Here is a 16,102-nt window from a genome sequence, read left to right on the forward strand (position 1 = left end):
GCAAGGCTTTCAATATTTGTGAAATGATTTGCATCCAAAAAAGCAAGCAATCAATATGCATTTCACAAGTCATTATTAAAAGGCAAGAATTCTGGTACCAATTCTAATGTACTGTAGCTATATAAAATAACCTTCCTAGTGGTGAGTGAATACCTTGGAAATTAATTCATTAACTTTTCTCGAAACACAAAGTACAACAGCATTTTTGACTGACTGTACATATATGTATTGCATCTTGGCTTGAATACTTAAAATTTAGAGCTGATACAAGACATAAGGAAAATGGAGTTGAAAATTTTCTAAAAATCCCAGGTTATGGCTAAAATTGTCCCATATATACAGACTTTATAATGATCAATATTCAAAATTTTACCTGTTGCACTGATGAATTGGTGCTTGCAGAGCTATCCCTAGTGGCTTTCAGTGGCCGAGATCTTTTGCTGTTATCTCGTTCTTTACAACGTGCCTGAATTTCATGCAGTCGCTTCACATTATCTTGCATGAAATCACGCCGACTCTGACCTAAATTAAATCCAGAAACATAAGAGCTGAGTTACAAAATGAATACTGCACTATGTATTCCTCAAATATGACAAATTTTTAAAGTAATTTTTATTTTGCATAACATACAAACCTTTGGTTCTTAAATATGGGGATTTACTTTCAGCACAAGCTGGTACCAGCCGGTTAACTAATAACAAGGTGGTTATTGGAAGTAAGCTACCAATGGGAGGGGAGGAAGCCCAGCCACCCAGTCAGTACACCTTCAATTTGCCTTTTGGCAGCAGTCAGAGACAGACATGTACACACTTAAAACTGAATTGCTACAATGCAACACAACATTCTTGTATCAGCTCTGTCATAAATGAAAAATTAACTACTACTGAAGCAAAGAAAAGAATTACCACATGAATTAAAACCAATATCACTTATCCCAAATGAACTTTATGAAAAGAAATTTATTCTTTATTATGAAAAGAAATTTACTCCAAAACAGTGATCCCTCTAACTTTATGAAAAGAAAATTATTCTCAAAATAAATGATAAGGGGTAATAATTCTATAAACTTTTGTACAGACAATATTTGACTCAAAAGATCAAATATATATTTTAATACGAATACTGTACCTATACCTTAAAATAGGACTTGTTACATTAAAGTCATATCTTGTAATCCCCTTGTGCCTATGAAGAAAAGAGTACACAATACTTACAAATCTTTTCAGTTATAAATTAATTTTGGATGCTGCAGACAAGAAGACAGTATTCAAATGTTTATTATTTACTAAATAAAGAGATTCATTAAAGTTAAAGTTTTCTGTACTCCATCACTTGATTGGGTTCTGAGGTAACAGGTTTGATTATGAGCAAGTTCCCATATTCAATCACCACTGAAAACTTACTAATCAGAAACAAATGTTGTAGAAGAATTACATGTGATTTGAGTAACAATCTCTTATCTCCTGAGGTACTGATTAGGACTGAACTCTCCTTTTAGTGGTCATCAGGATTACAAAATGAAAAAACCCCTTCAAAGTCTCCAAAACAATCAGCAATATGTGGTAGACAAAGATTACATTTAAACTTATGGCTGTTTACCAAGAGAATTCTTTTCTAAATATACATGGTACTGTACCTTGTTTTTCAGTTACTGAACCCCTGTTAATTTCATTAATAATCTTCGTACCAGTGTCTTCAAATGCCAGCAGCAGTTAAAAAATTTCTACTTCGGTAATCTATATGACTTAAAAAATTTCTAGCTCAATAAGTATTCTATGACTTAGTAAAAAATAAACAAAATTTTAGTTCAAAACGACTTCTGGAGAGGGACTGAAGCCCATTGAGAAGCTAGATAAATTGATATCTAACCACTCAGACCCTGAGTGAAGTACAATGATATATGGGAGAACCATTGTATAGGGAACCAAAGAGAAACTTTGACTGTCCAATAGCAAACCAATACACCAGTTTGTACTACTCCCAACTCCTCCTTGCCAAGGAGTGGAGCATATGCTACCGAACGGAGGGTTTGATATTTGTATATCAAGCGACCACACTATCAGTATGACTACCTTACACACCTGAATCAGACCAGTCCAGCGAGCGAATGACGTGTCTATTCCTTTACGCGCCCGAAGGAAGAAGGAAAGGTACAAGAGAAAGAAGGAGACCAGCCAACTCACTCATTCTCTCATCCACACAATCATCTTAGTTAAGATACAAAAATGCCCTGTTAAGGGCAACTATGAGTTACACAACCTGTTGGGCAGCCACCACAGGACCCAGGGAAAACGTGTCCGCAGATCTGTGGGCAGCAACCTTAAGATAGAAAGAGGTGAAAGTGGATTGGCATAACCAAGTACCAGCGCTCTCCACTCTATTTACAGCCAAGTTCTTTTAGAAAGCCAGAGAGGGACCAATACCCCTAACATCATGCGCTCTAGCCTGCACAGACGTGGTGGTGTAATCATCAAGAGTCAAGTATGCCTGTCTGATGGCTTCCCATATCCAAAAGGAGATAGTATTCTTAAACAACTCTTTTTTTCGTACGGCCAAGTGCTAACAAAAGTCTGCGGCAGCCTGGTCTAAGGTGCAGAGTCCTTTAAAGGGGGCCGGCCGGCTAATGCCGTTTTTTAACGACAGGACTTTGACATTCATACCACTTAATAAGGTGACTTGGGACATCTCCAAACGCATATGATTTTCGCCTCTGACCTTTGGTTTTGTGACGCCAGGGCAATTTATCCTGAAATAACCATTTTTTTCAAATTCTATCTCCTCCCTCTTGATATCTAATATTAAGACCTGGGATTACTTCCATATATAGACCTGATGTAGACCTCCAATCAAATGGAGAGTTTTTTTTTCTAAAAGTCATTTTTTTGCTAGATATGATTTTTTCAATATGGTAAAAAAATAAACCCTATAAATCACGAGAAAAAAAAATTTATAAAAAAAAGACGAAACAAAAAAAAATTGGAAAAAAGGGCTCTATTTGATTGTTCTATAATGTCTTTCTGAGTTATATACCAAATTCCAATGTCATAGCTTTAAAACTAAGTGAGGAGATAGATTTTGAAGGTCAATAAGTATAGTTTTGAGATACGGGCATTCCAAGTTTAATAAATAATGATTATTATGGCTGCATATTTCTTTTTTGTGTATTAATAAACCAAAACTATTTTATTTATCATAATTTAATCATAAATGATGATCCCTTTGCTCATATCGTAGCTGGTGGCACTGCTTGAGGCAAGATGGGGCACTCCTTCCTATGTAACCCCCTCTCTCCCCTTCACTAACTCGGCTTATTACAGCGAATTTTCTTCTGTATGTTAGCAAGATGTTTTCCTTGTATTTTCCTCTTTGGCATTATGACATTCTTGCCGAACAAAGATAAACAAACGTAAATGCAAGAGAATGTCAGAGGTGAAACTCGAAGGTGTACTCTCTTTTTACAAAGACAATTTAATAAATCATGATTATTATGAATTACATATTCCATTTTGGGTATTTAAAAAACCAAAACTATGTTATTTATCATAAATGAAGATCTCTTTGCTCAAAGATCGTTAGCCTTGGGCACAGTGTGACGTGTGCTGTCAGGCAAGAAGGGGCGTTACTAGGCAACCCTCCCTCTCTCTTCACTAACTACGCGTATATTATGATATTCTGTAATAATACTTGAGCGATTTTTCTTTGTCTGTATGTTAGCGAGATGTTTTCCTTGTCTTTTCCTCACTGGCATGATGAACTTCTTGCCGGAACATACATAAACATACGTAAAAGCAAGCGAATGTCACGAGGTAAAACTCGAACGTGTAATCTACTTGAAGTCTGTGGTCGTACTGATTCATGATTGAACCAGACACTCGCTTCTGCGAGCCACGGAATCTCTACAGATGCCATTTCTCACAATTTCTTTGCCAATAATTATCAAAATTTACGATAACAGAAGAAATATTGCATTCTTGTAACGGATGAATGTTTTAGGCTTATTGAGTTAAGTTTACTAATTACCCTGTAACTACGAAAGTAAGAGGAATTTTGACGAAATATTTCGTATGCGTATTCTCAATTGCCATGTGAAGCTCCATGAATTTTTCATGGACTTTACATTTTCGCCCTATACCACCATATATAGGAGTTCCGGCCGGCCCCCTTAAGATAGCAACGCAGTGCCCAGACAGGGCACAACAAAAGCTCTTGAGCATCACCACCCACAAAGTCATTCAGTAATGGAATGGAAAACAAAGTGAACCTGTCATCGTGCACAGGGGGATTTTGGGTCTTGGCCACGAATTCTGGGACAAATTCGAAGGACACTGACCCCCAACCCCTGTTGTGCTTCACCTCATAGCTCAGACCGTGGAGCTCTCCATACCCTCTTGGAAGATGCCAAGGCCAGAAGGAAAACTGTCTTGAGCGTCAAGTTCCTGTCTGATGAGCAACGCAAGGGCTCATATGGACTCTTAGTGAAGCTCTTGAGAACCAAGGAAACATCCCACGTCGGAGGCTTGAGCTCTCTAGGACTCGACTGCTCAAACCCCTTAACTAGCAAGGAAAGTTCCCAGGAAGAAAAGATGTCGATACCTCTAAGGCATAACACCAAACTCAGGGCAGCCCTGTAGCCTCTAATGGCAGAAACAGACAAACGTTTCTCGTCTCTGAGGAAGGTTAAAAAGTCTGTTATTCAGTGAATAGAGGTTGCAAGTGGAGAAAAACCCTGTTTATGACACCAATCACAGTAGATCGCCCATTTGCCTTGGTAAACCGTGGAGGTCAACTTTCTGAGACTGCTGGACATATGCCCTGCTGTTCTCTGAGAAAAGCCTCTCGCTCAGAGGAGATACTTGATAGCCTCCAACCGTTAAGAGACAGAGATTCTACTGACTGGTGGAACTTTTCCGTGTGGGGCTTACACAGGAGATGTCGCCAAGGGGGAATCTCCCTAGGAACCTCTGACAACAACGACAGCAGATCCGTGAACCATTCCACCTGAGGCCACAGAGGGGCTACCACGTCCTCTGCTAATGCTAATGATCTGGGACTACTGAACAGAATATCACCAGCTTCCTGTTGAAGCGAGTCACAAAAAGCTCCAGCATGGGTCTCCCCCAAACCTGGAAAAGCTTGTCTGCTCCACTTGGTGAAGGGACCACTCTGTGCCTAGGATCTGATCCTGATGACTGAGTTTCAAGCAGCAACAATGCAGATACATACAAAAGTAAACAGGTTTACAGTTTTGTTCTTGATCATCTTCTTTCCCACCGTTATCCCTGCATTAAGGGGTTGGTTGTCTGATGTTCTTTCTCCACTGCCTTCTATCAAAGGCATCATCCTCCACCAAGCCTTTTCTCTCCATATCTTCCTTCACTTTAACTCACCATCTAATTCTCTGTCACCATCTTGATCTTCTTCCTCTAACAGGCTCCTCTCAAGCCCTCTTCACTCCCTCCTCATCATCCATCCTCAAAACATGCCCATACCATCTCAATCATGCATCTGTTATCACCTCTGTAATCTTTACTAAGCCTCCCTGCCCTTCTTATTTTGTCATTTTCCAATCTCTCAAGCAGTGATATTCTCATAACCCACCTCAGCAATATCATCTCTGTTCTCTCAAACATTGCTTCCTCATTCCTTCTTAGAGCCCATGTTTCTGATTGATACATTAACACTGGTCTTATTACTATCCTGTAGATCTTGACTTTTAGCTTGATTGACATTTTCATATCACAATCTACTCCAGCTACCTCTCTCCACTTTCCTCCCTCTTGGCTTAAGGTAGATCCTAAGTATTTAAACTTTTCCACCTGTTTTATAATGGAGCCTCTTCATTCTTGTATTACTATTCTGCCTCTATCTCCCCTACTGCTCACCAAAACTTGTGTACTAACTTACGAATCCTATGGCACAACTTTTCAAAAAAACAGGCACATGCGTCCACTCACCCAACCACTCTCTTGAAAAGAAGACTACACCTTTACACAAGATAAACATAGCAAACTTCTTGAGACTACAGGGTATAATCTTAATGGTATTCCCTCTCTCACACAAGCCCTCAACTTACTAACAGAAAAACATCTTCACTGCATTCTTTCTATATCCTCCAAAGTTAGCAACTTACTATCAGTCTCACTGACTTCTACCACATCGTCATTTTCACCTCGACTCATACTAACTACGTAATCCCACAAACTTAGCCATACAGACCAACTCATCCTGTATTTTGGCTACTACTAACACCTCCTTCAAACAATAACCCTTTCCATATCCACAGTCAACTTATTCATTCTTAAAAATTATTTATTCCAAACAGAAAACAACAAAACATTTGTTTGTTTCCTAACACCACAAACTTAAACTCTACCTCCAATTTTCCTACTTTAACTTTCAACTTTACCTCTCCCCATCGCGAAATCTTCCTGTTATCCCTCTTATAGGATATTTACAATTCGTCTTTCAACACTGCGACTCATACTTTCTATATTTCTAACAATTTGTGCACTTACTAAAGAAATCTGTGCCCCCGTATCTAATAATCCACAATACTGACCATGGTTTACGCTAGCTCCTGCTGTCGTTTTATCACTTCTATCATCTTCACACTGATACACCTCGGTCTCATTTACCAAACAAACTTCTTTTTCCTCTTCCCCTTGATTATCAACTACTAACTGCACAGAGGGTTCTGCTTCCCTAATGCTTTCTTCCTCTACACACTCCTTTTCATAATTCATTATCAACAACCCAGTTACAGTGCACCCCACTTAAACTCTGCAAGTGCAACATACTGTCACCCCTTTTTCTTCCTTCTTTATGATATACTATGGGTTTTCACCACCAAGGTGCACATACACCACCACTTTATACTTCTTACTTACTGCAATCAGCACCTCTTGGAATAGAGCCACTCCCAGACACATCATCACTTCCAACTCCTTCTTATGCTAGCTCACATTCTTCAACCCTAACATCCAGGCCTCTTACAAACTTCATCTATCACTTCTCTTTGGAGATCATTCATCCTAGCAGGCACTCTTGCTTTCTATCCATACATTTGCTATATCTTTCAATCCAAACCACATACAGGCAGTCCCCAGGTTACGACGGGGGTTCCATTCTCGAGACGTGTCGTAAGCCGGAACATCATCAAAAATCCTAAGAAAACCTTACTTTTAATGCTTTTGGTGTACTGAAAACTATGTAAACTGCATTCTTATTGCATTTTTCATAAAAAAAACCTTCAAATATTGATTATTTTGCATTTTTGGTGTCATATTTCATCTGCCAGATTCTGATGAATACGATTGAAAAGCGCCTTAACCTCGGAACGTCTTAAGCCGAGACTGTAATAACCCGGGGACTGCCTGTACTTTCAAACAAAGAATCTTCCCCTTCTTTACTCTTTACAACCAACACTTTTGGCAGATATTTGGGATTTATATCCCCCTACTAATCTGGACTTCATATCCGCAAAGACACTTCTCTTCCCCAAGATATTCTTCACTACAAAATTAAAATCACTTAAATCATCCATATTCTCACAATCCTAACATCCACATCTAAAACTATTCCCCTGATCCCAGTCTTTGCATTTGTCACATTTTAGTTAGAACAAGCAAATCTGCCCTCTGCAATTGGAACATGTGTGCAAGTCATACTTACAGGAAGTAAGTCTAGTCTTACAGCCTTTGCTGCAATATGTATACCTAATATGTACAAGAAAAGCTAGAATCTGACACACTGAGTCAAACTGGTCAATCCAGCACTGTTGTACCTACTCTTACCCGCATGTGGCTGGAGACTAATTACCTACACAAAAAAAATGCTACCACAAATTTTCAAATTTTGAACTGCTGATAGAGTAGAAACTTATAGCTACGTAGTTACTTAGTAAGTTACTTACCCTATATAAAAATGATATTGTAATGATACAATAAAGTTTTGTTCATACTTACCTGGCAGTATATATATAGCGTATTTTCCGAAGTCCGACAGAAATTAAAAAACTTACGACACACGTAGTGGGAGTCAGGTGGTTAGTACCCATTCCCACCGCTGGGAGGCGGGTATCAGGAACCATTCCCATTTTCTATTCATAATTTTATTTCCACTGTCTCCTGAGGGGAGGTGGGTGGGTACTTAAATTATATATATCTGCCAGGTAAGTATGAACAAACTTTATTGTATCATTACAATATCATTTTGTTCATGAAACTTACCTGTCAGATATATATATAGCTGAATCACACCTTTGGTGGTGGGAAGAGACAGAATAGAATTTTAGGAAACATATACATGCAGATAATTGATATCTTGTTCCTTACCTGTTAGCATAGCTGGCTTCGTGGGTTACTGCCACGTAAGTCTTGCTTGTGCTACTAGAGTTGCCAGCGAGGTAGAGACCTATAAGCTGGTGCACTCAAGATGATCTGTCAACGGGAGCGTGACCACGATGTGACTAGACCAATTGACCTACATGAGGGGCAACGAAGTAAAAACCACCTGGCCTAGTCTACCAAAGGTATCCCACTAAACTAGACTAAAGAAGGGAGATCCGCCTCGGGTGGTCGACCCCACAACCAAAAAACACACACAATTAAAAGCTCACCTAACCACTAAAGGAAAGGATGAGTGCTATCTCCTGCCCCCAAAACAGTGTCTGCAGCGACGTATGGCCCAAGCGACGAGCAATGTTCGTATGTCGCTTTCACCTCCCGCAGGTAGTGTGAAGCGAACACCGAGTTGCTCCGACCAATATGGTGGCACTCAAAATGTCACTGAGTGCCATATTCTGTGAAAGGCTATCGAGGTCGAAATAGCCCTCACCTCGTGGGCATTCACTTTTAAAAGCTTCATGTCACCATCACTACATGTGTAATGAGCTTCCTTAATGGTGTCTCTCAAGAAGAAAGAAAGCGCGTTCTTTGACATGGGAAGATCAGGCTTCTTAACAGAGCACCACAAGTTGCCCGAAGGTCATCTACAGTCCTTCGTTCTGTCTAAATAGAATTTGAGAGCCCTGACAGGGCACAGGACTTTCTCTGGCTCACTACCCACGATCTCTGTCAAACCCTTGATTTCAAATGTCTTGGGCCAAGGGGTTGGAAGGATTTTCGTTCTTTGCTAAGAACATAGGGCTTAAAGAACAAACGGCATCAGAGTTCTTAAACCCAACATGCTTGCTTATTGCCTGGATCTCACTAACTCTCTTCGCCGTCGCCAGAGCAGTTAGAAAAAGTGTCTTCATTGTAAGGTTTCTAAGCGAAGCTAAGTTGAGCGGTTCAAAATCACAGGACATCAAAAACTTTAGAACGATGTCTGAAGTTCCAAGAAGGAACTCTTGGTTGAGATACTTTCGAAGTCTCGAAAGACTTCAGGAGATCATGAAGGTCTCTGTTATTGGCTAAGTCCAGCCCTCTATGCCTAAAGACTACAGAAAGCACACTTCTGTAGCCTTTTATCATAGGCACCGCTAAGCGAACTTCATTCCTCAAGTAGAGAAGGAAGTCTGCGATCTGGCTCACAGAGGTAGAGGTGGAGGAAATGCCTTTCTTCCTGCACCAGCTCCGAAAAACAGCCCACTTGGATTGGTATACGGCAATAGAAGAAGGTCTCCTTGCCGTTGCGATAGCTTTAGCCACAGGTCTTTGAAAAACCCCTCGCTCTGGCCAACTTCTGGATAGTCTGAACGCAGTCAGACTCAGAGCGGGGAGGTTTTTGTGATACCTCTCGAAGTGGGGCTGTTTGAGTAGATCTATCCTTGGAGGCGAGAGTCCTCGGAAAGTCTACTGGAAAAGACATGACCTCTGTGAACCAGTCGGTCGCTGGCCAGAAGGGGGCGATGAGAGTCATCCTCGCTCCCTCTTATGCCGCGAATTTCCATTATTACTTCCCCTAGGATCTTGAACGGGGGAAAGGCATATATGTCTAGTCCCGTCCGTCCCAAAGAAGGGCATCTACTGCTACTGCTCCTGGGTCTAGAACTGGTGAGCAGTACAGCAGGAGTCTCGTTGTCCTGAAGTTGCGAAGATGTCTACGAGAGGACATCCCCATAACTTCCACCAAAACCTCTGGCATACTTCCAGATGAAGGGTCCACTCCGTCGGCAGAAGTTGACCTTGTCGACTGAGCAGATCTTGCATGGACGTCTTCTACTCCTGATACGAATCTCGTCAGGATAGAGTACGCTCGTGTGCCTTCGCCCATAACAGGATCTCTTTTGCAAGGAAGAACAGGGATCGAGAGTGGGTTCCTCCCTGTTTCTTGAGGTATGCCAGGGCTGTGGTGTTGTCCGAGTTGATCTACACCACATTGCCGGAGACTTCGTCCTGAAAGAACTGGAGCGCCAGATGAACTGCTGCCAGCTCCTTGAGGTTTATGTGCCAGGACACCTGTTCCCTCTCCAGGTGCCTGACACTTCCTCCCCCCCCAGTGGTTGCTCCCCACCCCGGGGAAGACGCGTCGGAAAACAACACTAGGTCGGGAGGGGCCTCTGAAGCTTGAGGGAAAGACCCTCTGCTGAGCTTCAAAGGGGTCGGTCTCCACCATCTTAGATGTTCCTTTACCTCTTCCCATAACACCAGAATCGATTCCAAATTGTTTTGGTGCTTCCAATTGTCCGACAGGAAGAATTGAAGAGGTCTGAGGTGCAACCTCCCTAGGGAAACAAACTTCTCCAGTGAGGAAATGGTCCCCAGCAGACTCATCCATTCCCTCACCGAGCATGATTCTTTCCCCAGAAAGGTTGACACTTTGCTTAGGCAATCTAGTTGTCGCCCCTGGGACGGAAAAGCCCGAAAAGCCACCTGAGTCCATCTGAATCCCCAGATAGACTAAAGACTGAGAAGGGGTCAGATGTGACTTCTCGAGGTTCACCAGAAGCCCCAGGAACTTCGTTAACGACAAGGTCGTGTGAAGGTCTCCAGACACCGGTCTTTTCAAGGAGGCTCGTACGAGCCAGTCGTCCAGGTAGAGAGAGATCCTGACTTTGGAAAGATGAAGCCACCTCGCAATGTTCTTCATCAGTAGGGTGAATACCATTCGGAGCAGTTGCTGAGTCCGAAGCAGAGAGCCCTGAATTGAAACACTTTTCCTTTCAGGACAAACCGCAGGTATTTCCTGGACTGGGGGTGGATGGGGACGTGGAAATACGCGTCCTGGAGATCTAGTGAAGCCATCCAATCCCCCGGTCTTAAGGCTCTCATCACTGACTGAGGTGTCTCCATCTTGAACCTCTGCTTGATGACAAAGAGGTTCAGGTTGCTGACATCGAGTACCGGTCGCCATTCCCCCGCCTGCTTTGGCACCAGAAACAGTCTGTTGTAAAATCCGGGGGAATTCAAGTCGGAGACCTGTTCTACGGCGTGTTTCACGATCATCTGATCTAGCAGATCGTAAAGCACTTGTTGCTTTTCTCCCCAATAAGAAGGTGACATGTCCCTGGGTGTCGTAGACAGCGGGGGTGGTTTCAGGAACGGGATCCGGTAACCCTTCTTTAAGATGTCCAAGGACCATTTGTCCGCACCTCTCTCTCCCAGGCTTGCGAAAAAAGCTGAAGCCTGGCTCCAACCGGTGATTGAAGGACTTCTGTTTCACTTCTTGTTCTTGGCAAGCGCAGTGGCTCTGCCTCTGGAAGTGCCTCTTCCTCGAGGGGCTGGTCTCGAGGAAGAACTACCTCGAAAGGGCTTCGATTTCTTGAGAATCGAAACTCCCGAGGACGAAGGAACCGCAGGTCTCCTTGAAGATTGTGCGAGGAGATCTTGCGTGGCCTTCTCCTGTAGGCTGGTAGCAATGTCTTTTACCATAGCCTGGGGGAAGAGATGATCCGAAAAAGGAGCGAAGAGCAAATCTGCCTTTTGTGACGGAGAGACAGATTTAGCTGTAAAATTGCAAAACAGGGATCTCTTCTTCAAGAGCCCTGTGCAAAAGTGAGCTGTAGCTCCTCCGAACCATCTCTGACGGCCTTGTCCATACACGACATTACGCTGGACAGCTCCCCCAGACTATCGAGTCGGAACTCCTAGACTTGGCATCCAGAACTCCCAGACACCAATCTAGAAAGTTAAAGACCTCTAACGTCCGAAAGAGGCCTTAAGGTGGTGGTCCTTTTCCGTAGTAGACCAGGAAACTTTCGAAGAGGACAGGTGAGACCTCCTCGAGCATCACCACAATGCTTGCGAAGTCTCCTTGAGCTGACGAGGGAAGTCTAATACCTACGTCTTCTCCTGTCTCGTACCAAATGCCAGCTTTCCCACTAAGTCTCGAAGGTGGCAGGGCAAAAGAAGTCTTTCCCTGAGACTTCCTTTTCTCCATCCAGTCATGGACTTTATGAAGAGCCCTCTTAGTCGAAAGGGACTTCTTCATTCTGACAATAAATGCCGAGACCTTGTTGATCTTGGAAGAAGAAAGTTGCGAGGGAGGAGAGCTTCCGGATGAAAGTATCTCCAAACTCCGATTGAAGAAGGCGGGTCAATACCTGGTATGTAGTCAGAATAGACCGCCGCCAAAGGTTTCTCATCATCAACATCAACCGAAGCGTCGCTAACCTCTGCTTCCGACACAAGTGAAGTCGGAGGAAGTAGGCTGAACTAAGACTATCTGGTCTAAGTTTCCAAGAGGAGCGTTGCTGTGAAGTGGAAGGCAAAGCTGACTCCTTAATAGAAACTCCGGTTGTCTCTCTAAGACCCGAAGTAACTTGCAAAGTCTCATAAAAAACAGGTGGGTGACGACGAAAATCCACATCCTCGTCCACCCGAGCGTCCGCTGGCGCACACCTGGCGTCCACTGGCGCACACCTGGCGTCCACTGGCGCTCGCCTGGCTGCTACTAGCGCGGGATTGGCGTCCACTCGCGCGCTGCTGGCGTCCGCTGGCGCACGCTTGGCGTCCACTGGCGTGCGTATGACATTCACTAAAGCGCGCTTAACATCTCGCGCGCGCTCCGCTTCCGCCGGTGCACTCTTAGAAGCCACCGGCGCTCGCTTGGCTTCCGACCGAGCGTCAAGATCCTGAACTTGCACCGAAGCGTCCATGCAAACATCGAGATCTCGCACCGCAAGTTTACGAGCGGGTAATACCGCTTCATGCGCAGAGCGTGTAACTCCTCTTCACGTCCTCTAGAGAGCCGCTGGGGAGTCGCACGAACTCTAGCAGGCGAAGAAAGTGGAGAGATAGACGAGCGAGGAGAAGGAGAGGGAGACCTTCTAGATCTCTTCACAGGAAGACGGTCCATCCGTTTCTCCTGGGACGTGGTTGCGTCCCTCTCTTAGAAAGAGCATCAGCAAGTTGTTGCTGCAAAGAGCGCAGGATCTTCTCAGTAGGAGAGGATTCCTTGTCAGGTGACGGGCTGATCCTGTGAGAAGGCGAGAGGCGAGGGGACGCCTTCTTCCTTCTCCCAGGAACTGCCGTTGAACGCGCTCGGGAGCGACTGGGGCGCTCAACAAAGTCATCATCCGATGACTCCTTACGTTTCTTCTGTGGCGGGAAGGCTGCGAACATACTCTCAGGCGAAGATCGCCGCTCGAGAGCAAAAACTGGACGTGAAGCGTCACGATCACCAACGCTCCTTTTCAGCGGGCGTGAAACAGACTGGCTCCACCCCTTGTGCGGGGAGGAAGACTCTGAAGAAGAGAAACACTCTTTCAGGAGACGTGCACGCGCACGCTCCTGGGCAGTCTGGGTAGCGTCACAGAAACTGCCGAAGGCACGTCAGATCGGCGGGCGTTCCCCGTAACCCTCTTGCGGCTTTCCAACATGCCCTACTCCCTGAAACCTGGGAGTCCGGCAGCGGTCTAGGCCTAGAGGCGAAATGGGGCCGATCTGACGCACCCTCCACAAACGAAGGAGCACTGTCACTGCACTTTGCACCTTCACTTTTGCCTTCTAAGGCGAGCACTTTGGATTCTAAATTACGAATCGACTAAGATAAGCGTAAGGGTAGGTTACCCTCCACAGACACTGTTTCAGGGCCCGAAGGCAACACTACAGGGTTAGGAGTAGTGATTAAAGGAGGGTTAGTAGGAGAAACATGAACTTCCTGACGTTTACCTGAAACGCTCCTGGAGGAAGACCTCCTTAACCTATCCCGTTCAAGCTTATGAAGATAGGACTCATACATCTCCATCCAGAATCAGAAAGACTCTCACATTCCTTGCAGCGACTTTCATACATACAATCATGCTCCCTGCAACTCTTACACAAAGTATGAGGGTCTACTGATGCTTTCAGTAGCCTACCTCGACAATCACTCTTGGTACAAAACCTGGCGCTAGCCGAACTAGAACCAGACATCTTATTTAAAGAGAAATCAAGCCAAAATCAATCAAATCCACAATTAACGTGTGCCTAGCCACCGATCCAAAAGTCAAGATACCAAAAAATCAAAAAGGGTACTTATAGTAGCCACGTTTCCTAAATTCAAGACGGAGGTGCTGAAAACTGTGTTTACAACACCGGCGACAGAAAAATTATGAATAGAAAATGGGAATGGTTCCTGATACCTGCCTCCCAGCGGCAGGAATGGGTACTAACCACCTGACTCCCACTACGTGTGTCGTAAGTTTTTTAATTTCTGTCGGACTTTGGAAAATACAGCTATATATATATCTGACAGGTAAGTTTCATGAACAAAAGTGGGTTTAGCTAGGGGTTGAGGGATGCTGTAAACAACCTTGAGTGTTATATACTTCCAGTGCACCACCCCGCTATGAGGATGGTGTGTATAGAACAGTTGCATATGTAGGATAAATCATTGTTGCTATATTTCCTCCAAACAAACGCCCATCAAAACTAAGGAAAACTTGGGTTTTTTTCTCCCTACCTCATACATCCAGAACTGTACCCTTCCGTTTACAAAGAGGTCCCTTGAACTTTGACTTTAGTCTTCCACATACTACTATGAGTGAAGGGATTACCTCCCCTCTCTTGGGCAACTCAATCTTACTCAACCACCTTGGTTGGTACCAAAACAGTAGCTTCATCAACTTGGAATCCAACCTCAAGAAAGCATAATTAAAATACTTACAGCTTATGAACTGTAGAAGGCATGCAATTTCAAAATGGAACATTAACCCTACCTACTGGGATTCTGGAAATCTTCACTGATTGAATATAAGGCATCTTGCTTACTTCTTTCTGCAGGATGGACTGTAATGCCCTGAATCCCTATTGTAAGGGAACCTTGATGTTTTTCTCGTATTTTGCGACCCTCTGGTGATAAGCCACGCCGCATCAAAGGGAGGTTCATGATGCAGTGTCATAACATTGTTTTACCTGTAAAGGAGATTTTGCATTCATTTATAACCATAATCAAATAGTTTTACTGTACACACAACTAAGAATTTCAAGACTTACAAAATCTTTTTTGAGATATTATGTACTTGATATTGATCATTCCAAGCATACGTAATTATATTACTAAAATATGTTACACCTGTCAAAGAAATTTACTGTATGGTAACATAAATCACAAAAGTTAGTTGTTATAAATAAATGCCTGGGCGACAAAAAGAACTTGTTAACAAGACATAACTATTAAAAGGTAATAGTACCTCTTAATGCAAGTAAATATGTTGTTATTAAATATGTTGTTATTTTACATCTACTATAGTGGATGTAAAAAAAAGTACTTATAGAAGTACTGTATACATACATATAAACTTTCAAAAACCAAATACAGGCAGTCCCTGGTTATCAGCAAGGGTTCTATTCTCGGCGGGGTGCTGATAAGCGAAAACCGCCACTAACCGAAACTCAGATACTTATGGTGCCAATTTTCGGTTAATGGTACCGAAAACCGGTTAATGGGCACCTTTATGTATGTTATGACGCCATAACTCTGTTGTCAGCACCTTAAGGCGCCATTAACAGAAACTTGGCCTGCTATGGCACCATGAATCACTGTCTCGTGCCACAAAACCAGATCGCCATTAACCAAGACCGCTTTAATTTTGTTTCAGCTGTGAATCCTTAACCTAACCTAGATTATGGGTAGAAGTATAAACCTACTGCCTGCAATATTTTGCTATGATAGACTAAGGTTAATAGTTTTTCTTAAGCAGCCTAAATTAAAACATGATAGAGAAATAAATTCCAAT

At 43.2% G+C, this 16,102-nt stretch overlaps 1 pseudogene; it reads right to left on the reverse strand.

Moving 5' to 3' along the window:
* The window catches only part of LOC135222894 (uncharacterized), a 67,033-nt pseudogene extending 51,760 nt beyond the window's left edge, over positions 1–15,273 (reverse strand).
* Positions 15,274–16,102: the final 829 nt, after the last annotated feature.

The sequence above is a fragment of the Macrobrachium nipponense genome, chromosome 8 (assembly GCF_015104395.2).
Source record: "Macrobrachium nipponense isolate FS-2020 chromosome 8, ASM1510439v2, whole genome shotgun sequence".
Classification (NCBI taxonomy): Eukaryota; Metazoa; Arthropoda; class Malacostraca; order Decapoda; family Palaemonidae; genus Macrobrachium; species Macrobrachium nipponense.